This window comes from Alexandromys fortis, unplaced genomic scaffold, assembly GCF_014885135.2.
Source record: "Alexandromys fortis isolate MF-2015 unplaced genomic scaffold, M_Fortis_MF-2015_v1.1 scaffold_36, whole genome shotgun sequence".
NCBI lineage: Eukaryota > Metazoa > Chordata > Mammalia > Rodentia > Cricetidae > Alexandromys > Alexandromys fortis.
Genome location: NW_026067915.1, coordinates 8,278,410 through 8,296,927, shown reverse-complemented (window position 1 = coordinate 8,296,927; position 18,518 = coordinate 8,278,410). Strand labels below are relative to the sequence as shown.

The 18,518-nt window shown below is 50.5% G+C and overlaps 1 protein-coding gene across 5 annotated transcripts in view; it reads right to left on the bottom strand.

The window, feature by feature from the left end:
- Positions 1-18,518, bottom strand: part of Cacna2d2 (calcium voltage-gated channel auxiliary subunit alpha2delta 2) — a 128,443-nt gene that overhangs the window by 73,929 nt on the left and 35,996 nt on the right. The gene's annotated exons all lie outside the window — the stretch shown is intronic.

Sequence of the window (18,518 nt, the reverse complement as noted above, 5' to 3'; positions counted from 1 at the left end):
ATGGGGTGGAGGCTTGGCCTGAAGCCTGGCTCTAGAGGCCAGGGAGCAAAGGACAGAACTTGCTTCCTCCACCTGCATGACATCCATTTTACTGGTATAACCCAGCACAGAGGGTTTACTGGCACAGGGGCTGAGGAAGGTCCCTCAGGGACTCCAGAATGGTTAGAAACAGACCTTGCTCCAAGAGTCCCCTAGTTAGGCTTCCTTTTATATATTCCATCATAACTAGTTGACAGGGCTGGCTGGTTTGTCATCTAAGAGATGAAGAATGGCATCTTGTAGGTGCCATTCGGGTCAGAACCTATCCAAAGGTAAAATTTCTCATGTCTTACACCTATGCGCTAGAATGTTTAGACACATGAATTTGAATTCGAATGCCAGCCCTGCTCTTTATGAGACACAACCCTTTCCCCTTAGCCTGGCTGTTCTGAACATTCTTCAAAGACTGACGGTTATAATGTAGGGAGCTGGAGGCCTCTTGTGGGGTCTCCTTCTAGGGTTGCTCTCATGGCCCTGGGTACCTTCTTTGCACAGCCTGTCCTTCACGGGGCAACTTTCTGATCTGAGAGGCTATTCTTTTCTATTAAGACTCGCTGCCAACAGTGTCAACAAACAATGACAGCATTGGTAACAGCTCTTGATCACGAGAGAGGCTGCCAGGGCCTTTGGGCTGGCTAATCATAAAATCATGAGCTCTTCACACGAGAACAGCAGGACGTAAAGGCAAGGATGGCACCAAGCCTCGGTGGTGGCTGCAGCCTCCCACACTGTGTCAAGAGACCCCCTCCTCTGGTGGGGCTGGAGAGATGGCCTGGTGGCTGAGAGCCCTGGCTGCTCTTCCAGAGGGCCTGAGTTCAACTCCCAGCAACTTCATGGTGGCTCACAACCATGTATAAGAGGATCTGATGCCCTGTTTTGTCATGCAGACAGACATGTAAACAGAGTACTCACATGCATAAATAAATAAATCTTCAAAAAGAAAGAGACCCCTCTAGGGTAAGGCCATCCCAACGTGCTTGCTCCTGTCTCCACAGACAGCTTCAAGCACATCTGTTGGGGCTGGAGAGGTTTCTGAGTGGTTAAGAGCATTTGCTGCTCTTTCAGAGGACCCGGACTCAACTCCTAGCACTCATATGGCAACTCACAACTGTTTGGAACTCCAATTCCAGGAAATCCACCCCTTCTGGCCTCCACAGGCACAAGGCATTCAGGGGGTACACAGACATTCACACAAGCAAAACACCTATACACATAAAAAAATAATAAAAAGAAATAAAAATGAAGGGAGAAAAAAAACACTGACCTTGTCACACACACTGACTATACCTCATTCACACCCAGCCCCAAGCAGAGATGTACAGATCCCACTTATATATTCCCTTTAGACTCATGGAGGGCGCCTGCCACTGGCAGCCCCAGGCCTGGGTCAGGCTCTATGGGTCTCCCAAGCATATCTCAAGAGGAGTTCCCAAGTCACCTTAAATCATGTGCGATGTTTTAAGCAGTGGGGCTCTGCAGCTTCTGGAAGGCTAGGGCGCCCTGAAGGTCACAGCCCTAGCCCATCTCGTGGAGCACACTTCTAGAGAGGCTCCTAAGGATGTGGGGGACCGGGTAGGAGTAAGGACATGGCACGGTCAACAGTGGCCTCTGAGACAGGTCCCAGGAGACACTGGGCTTGCCACCTGAGTCCTTGAAGCAGGTTGATCAGAAGGCCCGAGTCTGAGGCAGCAAGAAGGCAGTGGGCACAGGTGCCAAGCTGGAGCTGCCCACGTGAAAGGTACGAATGAGTGTGTGAGGAGTGCTCAGGCCTGAGCCATCTTGTTTACTTCCTCTGTCAGTATCTCTCAGCTCCATCTCACTCCCTTCCCTCGCTCTTCATTTTTCTTTCTTTCCTCCTCTCAGTTTATAGCCCTTCTTGAGTTTTATGTATCCTTGTAAGTGCCTTTCCATCTTCCACAGAACAAGTTGAAAGCATAAACAAACAGACAGGACCCAGACACTGGGGCCTTTTGCACACACTAAAAATATGATGAGAACAGATATGCACTGGGGGTATGGGTGCACCCAGGAAATACACACACTGGGGGCACAACCCCAGAGGAGACCTTCATCACTCATAGCCTTTCCTAAATCTTCATGGAAAAGCTCCCAACTTCGAATCTGAAAAATGCTGGCGGTCGTCCCGCAAGGATTTTCTGAGCTGGGGTCAGCGAACTGCAGACCCGGTGTCTGGCAGGTGTTCTCATGCTGGCTCCGGCCCTTCTCTGCACCCCAGTCTCCCCTTATTTCACTGTTCAGGGAGAAGGAGAATGCCTGGCACCTGAAGCTCCAGGTTCCCTCTCTGTGAATGTAAGAACTCCAGTAACCACAAGAGCCAGCATTTACCTTCTGTGGGCCTGAGCCGTGTTTGCCATGCAAACCAACTATGCAAACAGGACTGGCAGCCCGACATGCTGGCACACACTGGCAGGCCCTTAGCCTGAATGGTCATGAACTTCTAAATAAGTGTGCTGCACTCAGGAGAGCAGAGGCTCTGCTTGGGGCCCTATCCTGTGTGGGCTACCTCCTCACCCAGCTTTGGGGGCACTACTGAATGGGGTGATGATTACTGCAGGACTACTAGCAGAGCAGAAACAAATTCCAGTCATTTGCTGTATGGAGTCCTCACGAGCCCCTGTGGCTGTCCCTGGTTCCTAGCTGGGCCAACTGAAGCACATTGCCTCCATGACTATGAGGCCTAACCATGCGTATAAACAGAGAACCTGGTCCAGAGCCAGCCCTATGTCCCCAGCAACTGGTCTTCAGGAAACCATTCAACTGCCCCCCACCCCAGCCATAGGTCTTGGGCCATTTGTCCTAGGGCTATGGAAGTCAGGGGGACAGCTGCGTTCTGAGTTGGCAAGTCTACCCTGTTTTGAACATCCTATGTAGAATTTTTCCTCCGAGACTGCTGAATGAATGATCAGCAGGAAGCCAATCTCCTTACAGTAAGGGGTCCTCGTTCATCTGCCTGAGGTTGTCCATTTAGATCTATTCAGGGCATCAGTTGAAGCCCTGGTCTGCTCAGTGGCTCCTCCCATGGGCCTCAGGGGAATATTACATATTCTCTAGGCTGAGGCCCTGAGGTTGTGACTATCCAAGAAGTTCCCTTTACCCAGAGGGATTGCGGTAGGGGGAAAACCCCATTCTTAGACAAGGCAAAATCAGAGCTTCTGGAGGGGACCCAGGGTGGGGAGGGACATTTCTGTCTCCTACCCCTTTTTAGATCTGGAATGGGGGTGTCTGCCAGTGCAGATTCTCTGGGGACTAGGAGCCATCATGCTGTGACCGATCCCCTCCGTTTTCTCATAGACTAGCCGCCTGGCAGGTCTTAGCAGGGACAAAGCCTAGGGCTCCCACATCCTGTTAGCAGCCTCCAGCTGGAGGGAGGAAGGCCTGAGCTGCTAGCTCTGTCAAGGACTCCCTGAGCAAGGAGGTGGCGATGGCAATGACGCCAGGAGGACAAGAGTGGAACAAATTGCCCCGATTATGTAAGGCAGCCCTATTTCCCCCTTCACACGGACAGGAGAGTGGACGGCTGTGTTCCTTTTTACCTCACTCCACTCTGGCCTGGGCTTCTTGGGAGCGCTCGGGAAGGCTCACGGGCCAGACTCAGGTTATCAGTTGTGATTCTGCCTGTACTCTGGGCTGGGCTGCACCCTATCCTCTTGCCTCCGCCACCAAAGAACCCCAGGCTCCTCCAGAATCTAGCTGTAGCCAGCCCATGGCACACACTCTCCCTCACTGGAGTACTCCCCAGAGCTGCTCTCAGTGCCACCCCTATTTAGTGCCTAGAGTTAGGGTAAGAAATAGACCAGCTGTGTCCTCTGCATGGCCTACAGACTGCCCTCCTTCCAACCCTGAGCTACAGCTACTACTTTCCATCCTAGGACTAGACAGGTCCCAAGGTGATGACCACAGTCCTGACTCTTAGTCTCTCCCAGCATAACCTAGACAGTTCCTGCATAGGCCCTTGGAGGACTGTCCTACAAAGTAGGCTGGGAAACCCCTCCTGTACAGTACATTCTCAGCAAGGCTCAATGGAGATCAGGCTATTGGCTCTTTATGGTGATAAGCCTGGCAGGTTTAGGGCTGCTAAACTGCAAATTTATCTCCTCCATAAACCCAGATAATAGAGGAGCCAGTGTGTGTGTGTGTGTGTGTGTGTGTGTGTGTGTGTGTATGTGTGTGTGTGTGCATACGCACATGCAGAAGTCTAAGTATGCCTGATACACATGTGTTGAAGGGCACACCCATGTGGGTGGTACACAGCAACATGTGTACACTGATGTGCACATTAGAAAGATGCTATTCCAATGGACAACACATGTCAAACAAATGTCCCAGCGACTGTGTGTTCTCAGGTATTTGGAACACCGTGATGCATGTCTCTAGGTACACTTGTGTCCTGATGTGCATGCTGGGGGAAAACGCCAATTCCTTCCTGGAATAAAACCTCAAGTTCCAAGAGTCTTTCTGCTTAAACCCAGTAGATCTCTTTCTCTTCTGTCCACCATCTTAAAGACTAGAGTCTTAAAGTCTGCATCTGCCACATGGTCAGCCCCAGGCAACTCAGAACCTCCCACTAGGGATGCCAGGCTGCAAAGGGCCCCATCACAGAAAGTCAGGGGTGGGGACACAGTAAAGGACCGTCAGACAAAGCATCCTCTCTACCTACCCCCATTCCCATGATGTTTCTAGGTACTCTTGTGGGACCCCCTTGCTAGAGAAAAGCACCTTTTCCTGAACACCTCCTCAAGTCCACAGCTTAGCTGAGGCTCTGTCTCAACTGTGGATGTGACTGAACTCCATATGTAGACTAGCTGAGGCCCAGAGTGCACTTTTAAAGATTCCGATGGATGTCTCACCAATGGGCTCAGTTTCTAATTAAGATAAAGCCCCCACCAACTCATGACGAGCCTGGACCTTATACCACGCAATGTGCTCAGATGAAGCCCTCTGAGGCAGGTAGGCAGGCAGGCAAGGAGGCAGGCAGGACGAGAGCAGCAGGAATCGGGTCCATATGCTGCGAGTGCCCAGCTAATGGGCTAACAAATTAGCAGGTCTCCCCTCTAAAAGGTGATGAACGAGCAGCAGGCCAGGAGAGCTGGAGGATGGGCTCCTCCCCCACAGCATGCCCTGGGTTCAGTTTCTGTCTTGGTCTCTCTGGGATGCCCAGTTCTGCCATGCTGGAAGGGATATGAGTTGGGGATGGAGGCTGACTACATGCCACGGGCAGGTGGAAGACAGAAAGGGAAGCACAGCTCAGGGCACGGACCTGCTGAGCTGGAGGAAGGCTCTGTCTGTGGACTGTGGTTCTGCTGTCTGAAAGGCACCTTTAAGAAGGTGGGGTGGGGGAAAACATAGTCCTCCTCAGACCTTTCTGAACTGCTTCCTACACACTGTGCCTTTATTGTCTTGAAGGAGAGAGCAGGCAAGTGGGAACGATCCCCACGCCTCCTACATGACACCTTGGACTTGGGGGTTGATGAACACAGCAAGAGCCCTGATTCTGGGCCTTGGGGGGGGTCTGCTCGTGCACTGGAGCTGCTTCTCCTACACAATGACAGGGTTATAGCAGTTCAAGAGCATGGACTGTGGAGGAGACATATAGTTGGAGGTACACAGGCTGCATACAGGAGAAAGAACAGCTTCAAGAGATATTAAGTCCACGTGCATAAGGAGATGGAGAAGTAGACCTTTCTGTCTCAGCTAGACTTCTCTGATTGGAAGTTGTGCTGAATGGTCACTTCTGAGCTGAGGGCCCAGTGTCCTCCATTTGTCCCTAAATCATTACAGAGTCCTCTTTCTTCCACGTACCTGAAACGGGGAGGGACTTAACACATTCTGTGATAGGAGACTGTATGGGTCCTTTTGAGAGCCTCTGGCCAGGGGAGACAGCCTCAACCCAGGACCCAGTCTGTCTGTGGGCTCCTTGTGCAAACAGCCCAAGTCCCCCCCCCCCCCCCCGCCCCCCCCCCCCCCCCCCGCATGCCCCCCCCCCCCCCCCCCCCCCCCCCCCCCCCCCCCCCCCCCCCCCCCCACCCTCACCTCCCGCATGCCCGCCTGCCCTCCCCNGCCTCTGGCCAGGGGAGACAGCCTCAACCCAGGACTAGGACACATTGATTTGTCCATGTGCAAACAGTGCCAGCCCCCCCCCCCCCCGCCCCCCCCCCCCCCCCCCGCATGCCCCCCCCCCCCCCCCCCCCCCCCCCCCCCCCCCCCCCCCCCCGCCTGCACCCTCACCTCCCGCATGCCCGCCTGCCCTCCCCGTGTAAACAGAACCCGCCCGCTCGCTCCCAGGGGCTGCTAATTCCTCGCCAGAACTGCTCGGACGTGAAATTGGAGTGAGACAATGTGTGTTTAAGGAAATGAATCTCGAATCTTAAGAGGCTCGGGGAGCCCGCCCTGCACCCCCATCACCTCACCCACCCACCCAGAGCTAGGAAAGGCACATTTGGCATCCGAGAAGAGAAAGGCGGAGGTGACATCCAGTGCCAAATTAACAGCCGCCACAGCCAAATATTGTACTTGCCTCCAATCTTCTTTTATTTTTGAAAGAAAGGGCTTTTACAAAGTGAAAGAGGCTGTTGGAACACTAAGGCTGATGATGGTTTTTAACTGGCATGCCAGCTTGCGCATGCCCGGCTCAGAGCCTTCCTTTTCCCTTGCATGCCAATGCTTCCCTAAGCAGTCACACCCAGAAGACACCAGCCCTTAGTTCCTGCCCTTCCACACCAGCCACAGGCTGACACCGCAGGAGTATGTGGCTAGTGTGGCAAATTTGGACACGGAATCTACTTACGAGCCATCTTCAGGCCTGCACAGGGCTCTTTCAAATAAGGATTGTGTGTAGTGTGTTCATATCTGCTTTATTTGCAAGACCTCAACAAAAGGAGCCTGTCCATGACCTTGGCAAGGGTTCTTTGGCCATCTCTGGAGGCCCCCATTGTCTCTACCACAGACCATCACCAGCCTGAGGAGGCCCTATCATCATTGTTCTTCTTTGACCAGGGGCTCTAAGCTCTATGCCCAGGCTGCCTAAAGGACTTTTACTCTCCAGTCGCTTTGCTGAACAAACGTCACTGGTGCCGTCCGGAGACCAGTCTCCCCATCTGTCATTAATTAATTAACCCACTGAGGCAGGCTGAATAGACCCCTGCCCAGCTTGCCCCTACAGAACACTATTTCCTTCCCCGACTCCTTCCCTGAAACACTCAGAAAACATTTTATTCTTTGCGTAAGGGTCTTTGTAGCTCAGGCTGGCCTGGAACTCACCATTCTGCCTCTGCCTCCCAGTTTTGGGGGTTACAGGCCTGGGTCACTAAGCCAGGTGCTCAGACAGCTTCAGTGGGACTTCATTGGCAGGGCAGACTTGACCCATGGCTCCCATTTCCTCAGACCCACGCTGCCCTTGGCCTTGGTTTGCCTGTACAGTGAGACTCCCAGCTGGACAGACAATGAAGCTTGGCCTTGACCCATGTGTGTGCAGCCCAGAGCTCACAACAAGCTCAGTGCCCCTCTCAGATCCCTCTGGATCCTAACTGGAGGTGTGGCAGTGTTGAGATGTATGATACTGGCGAAGAGGGTCCTTGAGGCTCACCTGAGGCCTCAGGGCTGGAAAGAGACCATTCAGAACCTGGGCAGGAGTTACAGTCAAGTTCTCGTCCCTGTCTCTCCCTACATGTGCCAGAAGCATGGCTGCTGATCACTTGCCTTTGAGTCCTTCCCTAGGCCATGCCTGAGTAGTAGGGATCAGCCCTCTTGTGCTCAGGGTAACATAGGACAGGCTTGTTCCCCCCTCCTCAGCTGGGGACATCTCTGAGGGGCTTAGTCCATACTAGGTGGAACCAACTCAGGCTTCGGTCAAGAGTGCATCACAGGCAAACTTCTTCAGCGACCCAATCAACTCTGCTTTGTCTGCCACCCATATGTGGTCCTGTAAACCCTGCATGTCAGCTCCACCTGGCGCCAGGGAACTAGCCCATCATAGCTGGTAGCAGGAAAGGTTCAAGAAAGCAGATTCTATGGTGGGCACTGTCCCACTGCCAAAGAGAACTTCACTGTGGAGGTAGGTAGGGTACTAACTACTCTGGCATGTGACAGGCACAGCTGATCAGATGTCCCCTCATCACGAACTGAGGTGAAACACTCACAAATGGGTGCAATATTTCAGGCATGAGAGGCCCAGGGAAGTGTGATTATAAGGACTGTGGAATGGGATGGCTGTTGCTGGGGGCTATCAGCACTTTGGAGAGACAATCAAAGACGAAGTGCGATTAATCACAAACTTAAGGTGAAATGTGTAACTCAGAAGCCCCTTCGGCTGGATATAAAAAGACTCTTTCATCTCTTGCAGCCAGAGGCAGAGAAGCTGAGGGTCAGGCACAGGGCTTAATTATAAGCATCAAGGACCCCGAAGGGGGGGGGCATCACAATCCCAGCAGGCTGGTAACACAACATCCAGGACCCTGACTGGAGTCCTGAGTCATGGAATGAGGACATCTGGGCCAATTCACTTGGGAACCTTGAGGTCCCATTAACTCTGGGCCTATAGAAGAGATCCCCGCCCCCCATTCCACTAAAAGCTGATTTCCCATGATGGGCTTGTTGAAAGGTCTCTTGTGTTCATGTCTAAGAGTGCATTTCCAAGGATATGACCCAAGACAAAGGTTCTGCTCTCTCACTCTGACCCTCTCTACACATCACTGTACCCCAGCACCAAGCTCTCCTTCTCATCCTATCAGGCCTTTGTCCGTGCTTCACCGGAAATGCTCTTCTCTCTGCCCTACCTTCCTCCGGAGCCTTTGCTAACTCCCCTAATAGTCTGTCTATCCCATCAGGTCCTTTTAATCTTAGCAACATATATGTGTGTCTGTCTGCACACACACACACACACACAGAGTCTATAGCATGTACCTGCTTTGGTATCTTGACATTCAGACATCATCTGAACAGGGCAGAGTCACTGGACTGCCCAGTCTGTCTGCCAAACTCTCAGCCAGTTTACAAAGGCTCAAGAAGGCCAATCGTGGGGGCTGTAGGACCACCACATCCTTACCCAGTTCTGGGCCTCACATCTTGCAGCCCCAAACTAAGGTCACACTCTGTTCAGAGAGGTTCAATTATTAGGCCCTTTTGCAGGCAAGGAAAACAAAACTAAGAATGTACGTCACTTGCCCAAGGTCAAAGGAAAAATTCTGATGGTGACGATGACAACAGCCTGCTTCCTTCTATGCTGAAGACACGTATGGCCTTGCACATGCTAGACAAAGATTCTACCACTGTCTTAAAACATAAAGCAAAGAAAAAACCAGCCTACAATTCACAATCCCAGAGAACCTAGAGAACAATGAGGACCCTAAAAGAGACATACATATATCTAATATATATGGGAAGTAGAAAAAGACAAGATATCCTGAGTAAATTGGGAGCATGAGGACCATGGGGGAGGGTTGAAGGGGAGGGGAGAGGCAGGGAGGGGAGCAGAGAAAAATGTAGAGCTCAATAAAAATCAATAAAATTTAAAAAAATACAAAAAAGATTATACCACTGAGCTATATTGCCTTAGCCCTCTCTTTACTCTTTTTTTTTCTCCCCTGAGACAGGGTTTCTCTACATAGTCCTAGCTGTCCTGGAATTCAACCTGTAGACTAGGCTGGTTTTGAACTCAGGGGTCCACCTATGTCTGCCTCTTTGGTGCTGGGACTAAAGGTGTGTGCCACCCCACTCGGCTCCTCTCTTTATAAGACTCAGTCTCACTAGTTTCCCAGGCTGGTCTTGAACGTGTGACTATCTTGTCTCAGCTTCCTAAGTAATTGGGATTATAGGCCTGAACAGCCAGGCTTCTTTGTAGCTTTCTGATGTTAGCTCCATGGTTCCTGTCATTGCTGGTGGAGCAGGCCAGAGTGCTGGCATGGAGCTGTGGCACCTTAGAAAAGTTAGGTCCTCTTGGGAATGGGGATGGGTTTCATGGAGCAAGTCTTGGGTTTAGACAAGAAGAGGCATGTGGAAAGGTTCTGCAGAAAGAGGAATTGTGGGACAAAGGCTGACAGGTAACAGGGAAGGTAGCGGTGGGTAAGGAGCCCTGGTTTGGGGTGATGAGTCAGAGAATGAGGGTGTGACTTGTGTGAAGGTCGTGGTGGACACAGACCAGGCTTGGGTCCTGCATCTGTTTCATAGTCTCCCCCTTTACTGAGTCCTATTCCCTCCCCCCACCCCCAGGTTCCGGTGCCTGCTCTGAATGGCCAATGAGGCCATCTGATTGGCTCATCAAGGGCAAATAATAGCTTTTGCTGAATTCAGCTGCAGCCAATCAGAGGCAATCAAGCACACAAGAGGCCTGATGGGCCATACGGGCGCACCCACGTGCATCAGAGCTGGCCCCTCTGCCTGGCTGTGGAACCTTCCTCCCACCCTCGTGGGCTTGAGAACTAGGGTGGGGGGCTGGAAGGAACTGTGCTCAGGAGGTCTCAAGGAAAGATGAGGAAGGGGCCCAGCTGGACTCCGGAGCATGAACTTGGCACCTGCTGTGAACGGAGAGCTAGAAAAGCTGTTAGCTGCTGGGGGCAACCTGGGAGAAGACACTCCCTAGGCCGGCACAGGCAGCCTGGCTCCCAGCCCCACAGCAGCCTCCCAAGATCAGAGTCCTTGCCTCTTCCCCCGAGGAGCCCGGAGCCTCCAATCAGGCCCTGGGAAAGCAATTTTTCAATCTTCAACTGCAAACACTAATACCGCTGAAGCTAATTTTACAGATTTCCACTTCCAGGCTTCGCCTTTGTCCCAGAATCCCTTAGCCTGGGAGATTAGCAGTTTAGAGACTGGAAAAAATAAGGTATTTTAAAATTCAACATAAAACTCTCTCTTAGACTCAGTGAGCTAAGAAAAAAAAAAAGACTTTTCTTTTTTCTGATTGGAAAATAGCCGTTAGTGAGGGAGGAGCCAGGTCCAGCTTCCACTAGCAGTGGGCTCCAGTGGGAAGATGGATGCTTTCGGAACCCTTGGACCAGCCAAATCTGCAGCCACAGACAGATAATGGGGAAAGAGTTGGGAGACCTGCAAGTGGAAGCCTGCCAACAGGACCCTCTGGCCCTCTGCTTGAGCTCTGCATATGCCGCCTTTGAAGCTACCCAGGACCTCCCTGACGCTGACCAGGAAGCCTTTCCAGCCATAAAGACAGGCTTTGGCGCCATGGCTAGGACAGGCCAGTGACCTGCTGCTTGTTTTACCGATGAAGTTGATTCCATTCCAAAGCACACCCTCTTTGGGCCTCAGTTTCCCCATTAAATCAAAGTTCAAAGTCCCTGGCCACATGTTTATAGTGCACACACAAAGTTCAGGACTGGATACTGTCTGCCCCAACATACTCCAAGCCCACACCCAAGCCCTTCCAACACAGGCAGGCACAGGATGCTCTCGGCGGAACTCGTTCTGCGAGCACCCTCCATTACATCTCTCGTGGATGAGCAGCGTAATCACTCCGCTCTCCGGGGGCCACAAGCTCAGAAACGTCCTAATGAAAAATAAATGTATTTACAGGGAGACGTCAAAGCCGCCAGGACGAGTCAAAGTAATATGCCTGCGACTGGCACGCGGACTTTTATTTCTTCCCCCTCCACGCTCCAGAGCTGCTCCTGCGGCGTGGAGAGATAAATATTTTAAATAGCGACACTTTGGCAATGCACGGTTATGCAAGACAAGGAATAATTAGAAAATAAATTACTTTTTTTAAACACAGCGTTACAAACACTGGGCGCATCAGATTACTGCTTTGTGCAGGCCGAGGCAGCGCGGTTTGAGGAGGCCAACGTAGCAAGGACCTCAGGGAAGATCTTAGCCTGTCCCCAAAGCCCCCAGATGGAGAGACACTCCTCCTGCCCGCTCTGGGAGGCTCCCAGAATTGAGCTGAAGACCACACTTGGCAGCTTCCAGAAAATCGCGGCGATGGAAAGGCTTCCTCCGGCGTCTCACCAGCAGTAGGCACGGACTAAAAATAGTTTAATCTCCTTGAAAGCAAAAGGAGCAATCAGCAAAACAGACACTCGGGCCTACATGCCCACTCCTCTGCATGCTCTGCTCCATCCATCCCAGCCTGTCCCCAGTGCCAAGCATTGTCAACCTTTGACAGATTCCAGGAGGGCAGGGTTTCAACGGCCATTCACCCTCCCACCGCCACAACCATGGAGGATGTCGATCAGACACCATCCAGTACCTCTTCTTGTCACCAGCCCAGCATGTTATGTGTGGCTTAAATTTGGAGACACCCCAGGAAAGGACCAGGACATGTAGTGTTAACCCCGCTTTCTAGGTGGAGAAACTGAGGCACAGAGAGGTGTACTCACTAGAGAGGGCCACGTGCCAAGGGGAAGGGCTTGGCAGGAAGGAGGCTGGTGGCTTTGAATTAGCGCTGAACCAGTCTCCATGGCTGGTTCCCACAAAATAAAGGGCAAGACAAGATGAGGGCTTACTGGGCGGGGGAGGGGAAAGGCTCACACGATGGGGCCAGCTCCCTTCATGGCTGAGTGCATCTGTAACACAGGTGTGCCTTACCTACTGCAACCAGCACAACAGATCGACGTCATCATTTTCACCCACTGACCCAGGATGAAATTTACATCTCATGTTCTGGCCCCTGCTTGCTGTATGACAGAGAGCCTGTCGTGGCCCTCTCTTGACCTCAGTTCCCCAGAGGGACAATTCCCTAATGTCATGCCTGCTCAGCACTCATCAGGAGCCCTCATCTGCCCCACCTCATTCAGTCCCACCTATTTTGACTTTGTCCACCTGCCCTTCCTCCATGGCTAACCACTCCAGACCAGGAGCTCAGGGCATGGCAGTGGGTTCTATGCCACCACCCAATTTTGCAGAAGAAAAACCAAAAACAGGAAGGGAAAGCCCAGATACCCAAATCTTCCCTGAAGAGGTCAGAGTAGAGCCTGGCCTCTCATTCCAGCCCTGGCCTCCCCAGGATAGCCTCCCCCTTAGAATACCGTTGTTGAGCTGGGGAGGTCACTTAGTGGTAGAGTACTTATCTAGCACAGATGAGGCTCCGGGCTCCATCACTAGTGACACACACACACACACACACACACACACCCTCAACAAACAAACAAACCACCACTGCCTCTTTAGAGTTCTTGAATGCCTTCTGTCCCCTCTTCCATCCTTTACTGAGTGAAGCAAGTACAAAAAGCAATAAAGTAGACTCTGGCAGGTGGTCCAGCCAGCCCAGCCTCTGGAAATGCCATCACAGAAATTGGAAGTGAAGTCTCTTTTCCTTCTGAGCATCTTTCCCTGTAACCAGCGGTTGCCTGCAAAAAGCCGTTCCATTATCTTAGCTCTAAGCTTTTCAAGAACGGCCTATGGCTCACCTAGTCTGCCCAGGTCTATCTGCAAGAGTGAGGAACCCTCAACCTCACTCCCAGTTGCCCTTGGGTCCTGGGTGCTCCAATTTACTTATATCCTGGGTCGTGCCCGACCTCCAGCTCCTGCCTCTGTAGCACCATGCCCCTCTGTCGCTGCCTCTACATACTTGAAGCTTGGTTCTGTTAGCTGCAGTAACTCCACTTCCTTCACCATCTCAGCATGGTTCAGAGCTGAGACAACCCTCCCTTTTAGAGATGAGGATGCTGAGATCTGTGTCATCTGATTTGGGTAATTTATTGGTCTGATCTCCTTTAAGACCGTACCCAGCCTCACTTCTTCAGCCCTCAGGTGAGCTCAGTTTCAATAGCTGGAGCTGGTAACTGGAGAAGGCTCCCAGGAGGACAGAACTGTTAAGATAAAGGTGCGGTCCTGGGTGGAGCTCAGAGACCTGGGGCAGCAGTGAAAAGAAAACCTGTTCTGGATGACTCAGAATCAGCTGAGGCTCTGGGAACATCCCTATGGGGGAAAGGCCTCCTGGCCACGGGGGTCTTATTTGCTAGATTACAGTTACAAAGTGTTAGGCACCGGGGCTTCCCAGAACAGCTGATGCCCTGTCATGAAGGCAGAACATTCTCCTTCCGCAAAGCCTTCCCACAGCCACTGAATGCATGGACTAAGCCTGCCAGGGCCTTCCCTGCAAGTAGAAGACCTGAGACTCAGATTGAGGGGTGCTGGACCATAGGCAGGGGGAGAACCAAGTTGTCTAATTGTCCCTCTGAGGTTGGTAGTGCCCTTTGCCTCTCTTTGTTCTAACTCCCTGGATCTCAGAAATCTCACTTCTGCCAGTAGTGGGGGAAATCCCAATATTTGGGAATCCCAAGGCCCAAATGGGATATTGGAAGACTCTTCTCTTGGAGTTTGACCTGCAGCCCAGGAAGACAATCTAAGCAGATCTTACACAATGAACATCATAATCCGCACGTCCCTTGACCACACACACTATTTGGTGGCACACCGACTTGGGATCTCCAGAGCTGGGTCAGTGCCTTAGTCCACAGTGCTGTCACACGCTCCTCTGTGTCTGTTTAAAGATGTACAGAGCAAGGGAAATACCAACACGGAGCAGGGAGGGGAACACGCACCTCAGAACCAGAGACCAACTGGCAGAGGGAGAAAATGTAATCTGTGCTATAAACACTGGGGCTAGACAAACCAGTGTGTCTCACCATAGAATGAGAACTGGGTTCTTGCTGTTGGAGAAAGAAGTCTCTAGAAGGAAAGGAAGAAGAATTGAATGAGCGTCTGGGTTGCTGTACTGGAGCCTGCCCATTGTGGTTTCACAATTTGAAAACGTATTAAGGACAGATACAGGTGTAATTATAGATGTTGTGCTTACCTGGGTGAGCGCAACCCCCCCCAATACACTTTTCCTACTCCTAGGGTCTAGAGGCAGTAATAACACGCAGTAGCAGCAAGCACACACAGCACCCAGATCTTGATGTCTAAATATTCTCCAATGAATGGAGCTAGTATTCCTAGGAGTGGTTCAGAGTCCGAGAGTGGGACAGGAAAAATACAAGATGTGTCTGAGCATCTCGTGATGACAGAAATTAAAATAAGGGCTCATGCAAGACTGAGGGTATGCCCAAAGAGCGCAGGAGGCGACCTGCTCCAGAGCTGGAGCAGTCTGCACAACAGAACTGATAACAATACTACTGAATTATATCTATAGACTACAAAGAGCATCCGTGAGTCCACCCTGAAATAAATAACTGAAAAAATAAACAGAGGAAAAAAGACAGCTCTTCCTTACAGAAGAATTCCAGTTAATACATGCAGAAGGAATGAGAGAAATAGAAAAGCACCATTTGAACATTCCAGTAATAATCGCTGCAGGCAAGCTCCAGCAATAGGATGCTAAAGCTGACAGCCAGAAGTTTGAGAGAAATGGGATGTTTGCACAGCCTCAAAGTATCTCCTCCAAGAAAGGTTTTTAAAATTATAAATGGAGAAAACAGCAAGTTTACTATGGAGGAAGCAAGCAGATAGCCCCTTAGCCAAGTGACCAAGACCAAGACATACTGACATCATGTAGCCCTAATACAACACACTGAAACGGACATACATCTATGTCCTTCTTTAAGGGTGTAAACCCTCAGTCTAGTCACGAGGAATCTTCAGGGGGAAGAACTAGGGGGAGGGGCACTAGACAAAACAACTGAGAAATACTTTTTTGTTTTATGTTTTTCATAAATGATAATGATATTATTAAGTTATAACTCAATGATAGGTTTTGCTATGTAGCCTAAGTTGGCCTCCAACTCTCCATCCTTCTGCCTCAGCCTGTCAACTATTGGGATTGCAGGTGTGAGCCACCATACCTAACTTTGGCTGGTACTTTTTTAAAAAATTATTTCTCAGTTTCGTGTGTATAGGTGTTCTGCCTTGGGTGTTGGGTCCCCCAGAACTGTAATTACAGACAGGTGTGAGCTGCCATGTAAGTGCTGGGAATTGAGCCTGGGTTCTCTGGAAGAGCAGCCAGTGCTGTTAACCACTGAGATATCTCTCCAGCCCCTTGACTAGCACTTTTAAACATGTCAAGACAGGGGCTAGACAGCTAGCTCATCAGTGAAGAGTCCTCACCACTCTTCCAGAGGACTTGGATTTAGTTCCCAGCACCCATATGGTGGCTCACAACCATTTATAACTCCTGTTCTCGGGGATCCCATGCCCTCCTCTGGCTTCCACAGGCACCAGGGACACACATAGACCATATACATACATGTGCATGAATCCCCATGCACGTAATTTTAAGTGTTAAGGAAGGATGAGCTGAGGAGATGGCTCAGTGATTAAGAACACTGGCTGCTCTTCCAGAGGTCCTAGGTTCAGTTCCCAGCACTTACATGGCAGCTCACAACTGTCTGTGACTCCAGTTCCCAAGGATCTGACACCTTCACACAGACATACATGCAGGCAAAACACCAAAGCACATGAAATAAAAATATATAAAACTAAAAAAAAAAAAAAAAAAAAGATAAGGAAGGACAAGCAAAGATACAATCCGCCACAGACTAGAGGAGATTAAAGAGATATGGCGGCTAAATATAATGGAGTGTCTTAAATGTGGTCCTGGAAGAGAAAGAGGACATGGGTACAAAATGTAGTAAAACTCTGCGTTGCATCTCCACTTCGGAGAGCAGTGCTACACTGGTTTCTCAGTTGACACGTGTAGTATGGTTCTGCAAGGCACCTAGAAGAAACCGGGTAAGGGATTGGGGCATTTTTGTATGATCTATTCAACTTCTCTGTGTGTTCTTTTTTTTTTTTTTTCAAAATAAAAAGGTTTTCTAAAAAGGGACACTACTGAGAGTTAGCAGACACCGTGGCAACAATGAAACAAGAACAAGATGTTATTTTTAAAAAGGTGCAAAAAGACATCTTAGAAACTTAAAAGATGGTGGTAAAATGTAAGACTTGATAGAAAGATTAGAATATAAAACCGAGAAATCACCAGACAAAAGTACAGACATGGAAAACCAGAGAGGAGGAGGAATAGGAAGTGGGGTGAGAAAAGGAGGGGAGGGAGAGGTATCCGAGTTGAAAGTTCTCAAAAACAAAATAATAAAAGGATAAAGAAAAGGAACGAGAGAAAGCAGAAAAAGGAAGCATTGAAGAAACTTCCCGAAGTGAAGGCCCTGAGCATGAAGTGGCAGGGTCCACTGTGGGCTGAAATAGAAGTAAATACTCTTAGAGTGTGGAAGTGTGGAATCGTTAAAACACTGGGCAGAGAGGGAAAATTTTATGTTTCTGCTTAAAATAACAAAACAAAACAGGTCACAGCCAATGGCTCAGGACTTTGGCTGCTTTGAAACTGTCTGTGTCAGGAGAATGGAAGGAACCGCTTTAAAACATGGCAGGTAGGTGGTTTCCAGTGGACTCCAGCCCACTTCTGTTCCTGTGATGTGTGCAGGGGTGGGAAGGCTGAGACCAGCAAGCCAAGAGCCAGGTTCCCATGAACACTTCTCAGGAAGGCAAATGAAAACATTCTGTGTCAGACAAAGGAAAAAAAATCAAGATACCAAGAAAGAAGCAGCTACAGGACCCAGGAAAGAGGGGACACGTCCCAGAGAGGTGGAGACAGTCCCACGGACGAAGCCCAAGCCCAGGGAACAGCCAGTCTTCACCAGAGCAAGCTGCAATGAATAGAACCTGGAAGTGTCAGTCTGAATGAGGAGGGTCAGGCAAAATGGCAGGAGCAAGTCTGAGGCAGAAGCAGTACAGGTCACAGGACACTCAGCAAATAAATTAACAAACAAAACCCTGACAGTTGTCACCTTTAGGAAACGAGTTTTGTGTGTGCTAAGATGTTCGGTTCTCAACAGCACTTGTCAGGTCAGGACAAGGTCAGCAGTGAGTTCGAATCTAACTGCATCACAACATGATGGCACCGGAGGAGCAGGGCCAGGACTGCCTGCCGTGGGAGGCACGTTCTCATCTCTCACAGCGGGGCGCCTGTGGATAATGCCTAAACCTGAACAACCATGCAGAGGCGACATAAGTATGTCATTCTGAGATACGGAGCTTGGAGAGGAGAAGTACCAGCCTCTGGGGAGTTGGGAATGCAGAGGGGCTCCTCCGCTTACACAGCTTGCTGGTGTAACTGTTCCTTTACACCAGGTGCCTTGTAATGCAGACTTAAAAACCCTGAATTTTGAAATCCATCTAGAAATGTAAGGGAGGTTGAGAAGGCAGAGAAGCGAAGGAAGGAAGAAGGACAAACAGCAGAGGCAGAGGTATCAGATTGGAGATTGTTTGACCCCGGCTCTAGCCGCAGGATGTCGACGACAAAGCGGTAGAGCCTACCATTTTACTCGGTCTGAAAATGAAGACAACTCGAGGTTTGAATTCTCTGATCACAGGTACAGGTGACCAAAAGACCAATTTGGTGTTTGTGGCCTCTGTTCTGAGGTCCCTTCCTTTCATTTTTTTCTAAGTGAGACTCAGAAAAGGATAGGAACCACTGGAGGGATCTGACAGATAAAGCCACCCATGCCAGGGGCTGAGGGACAGTGCCGAGGAAGGCTGGAGACACTCCGGGTCCTTCACAATTG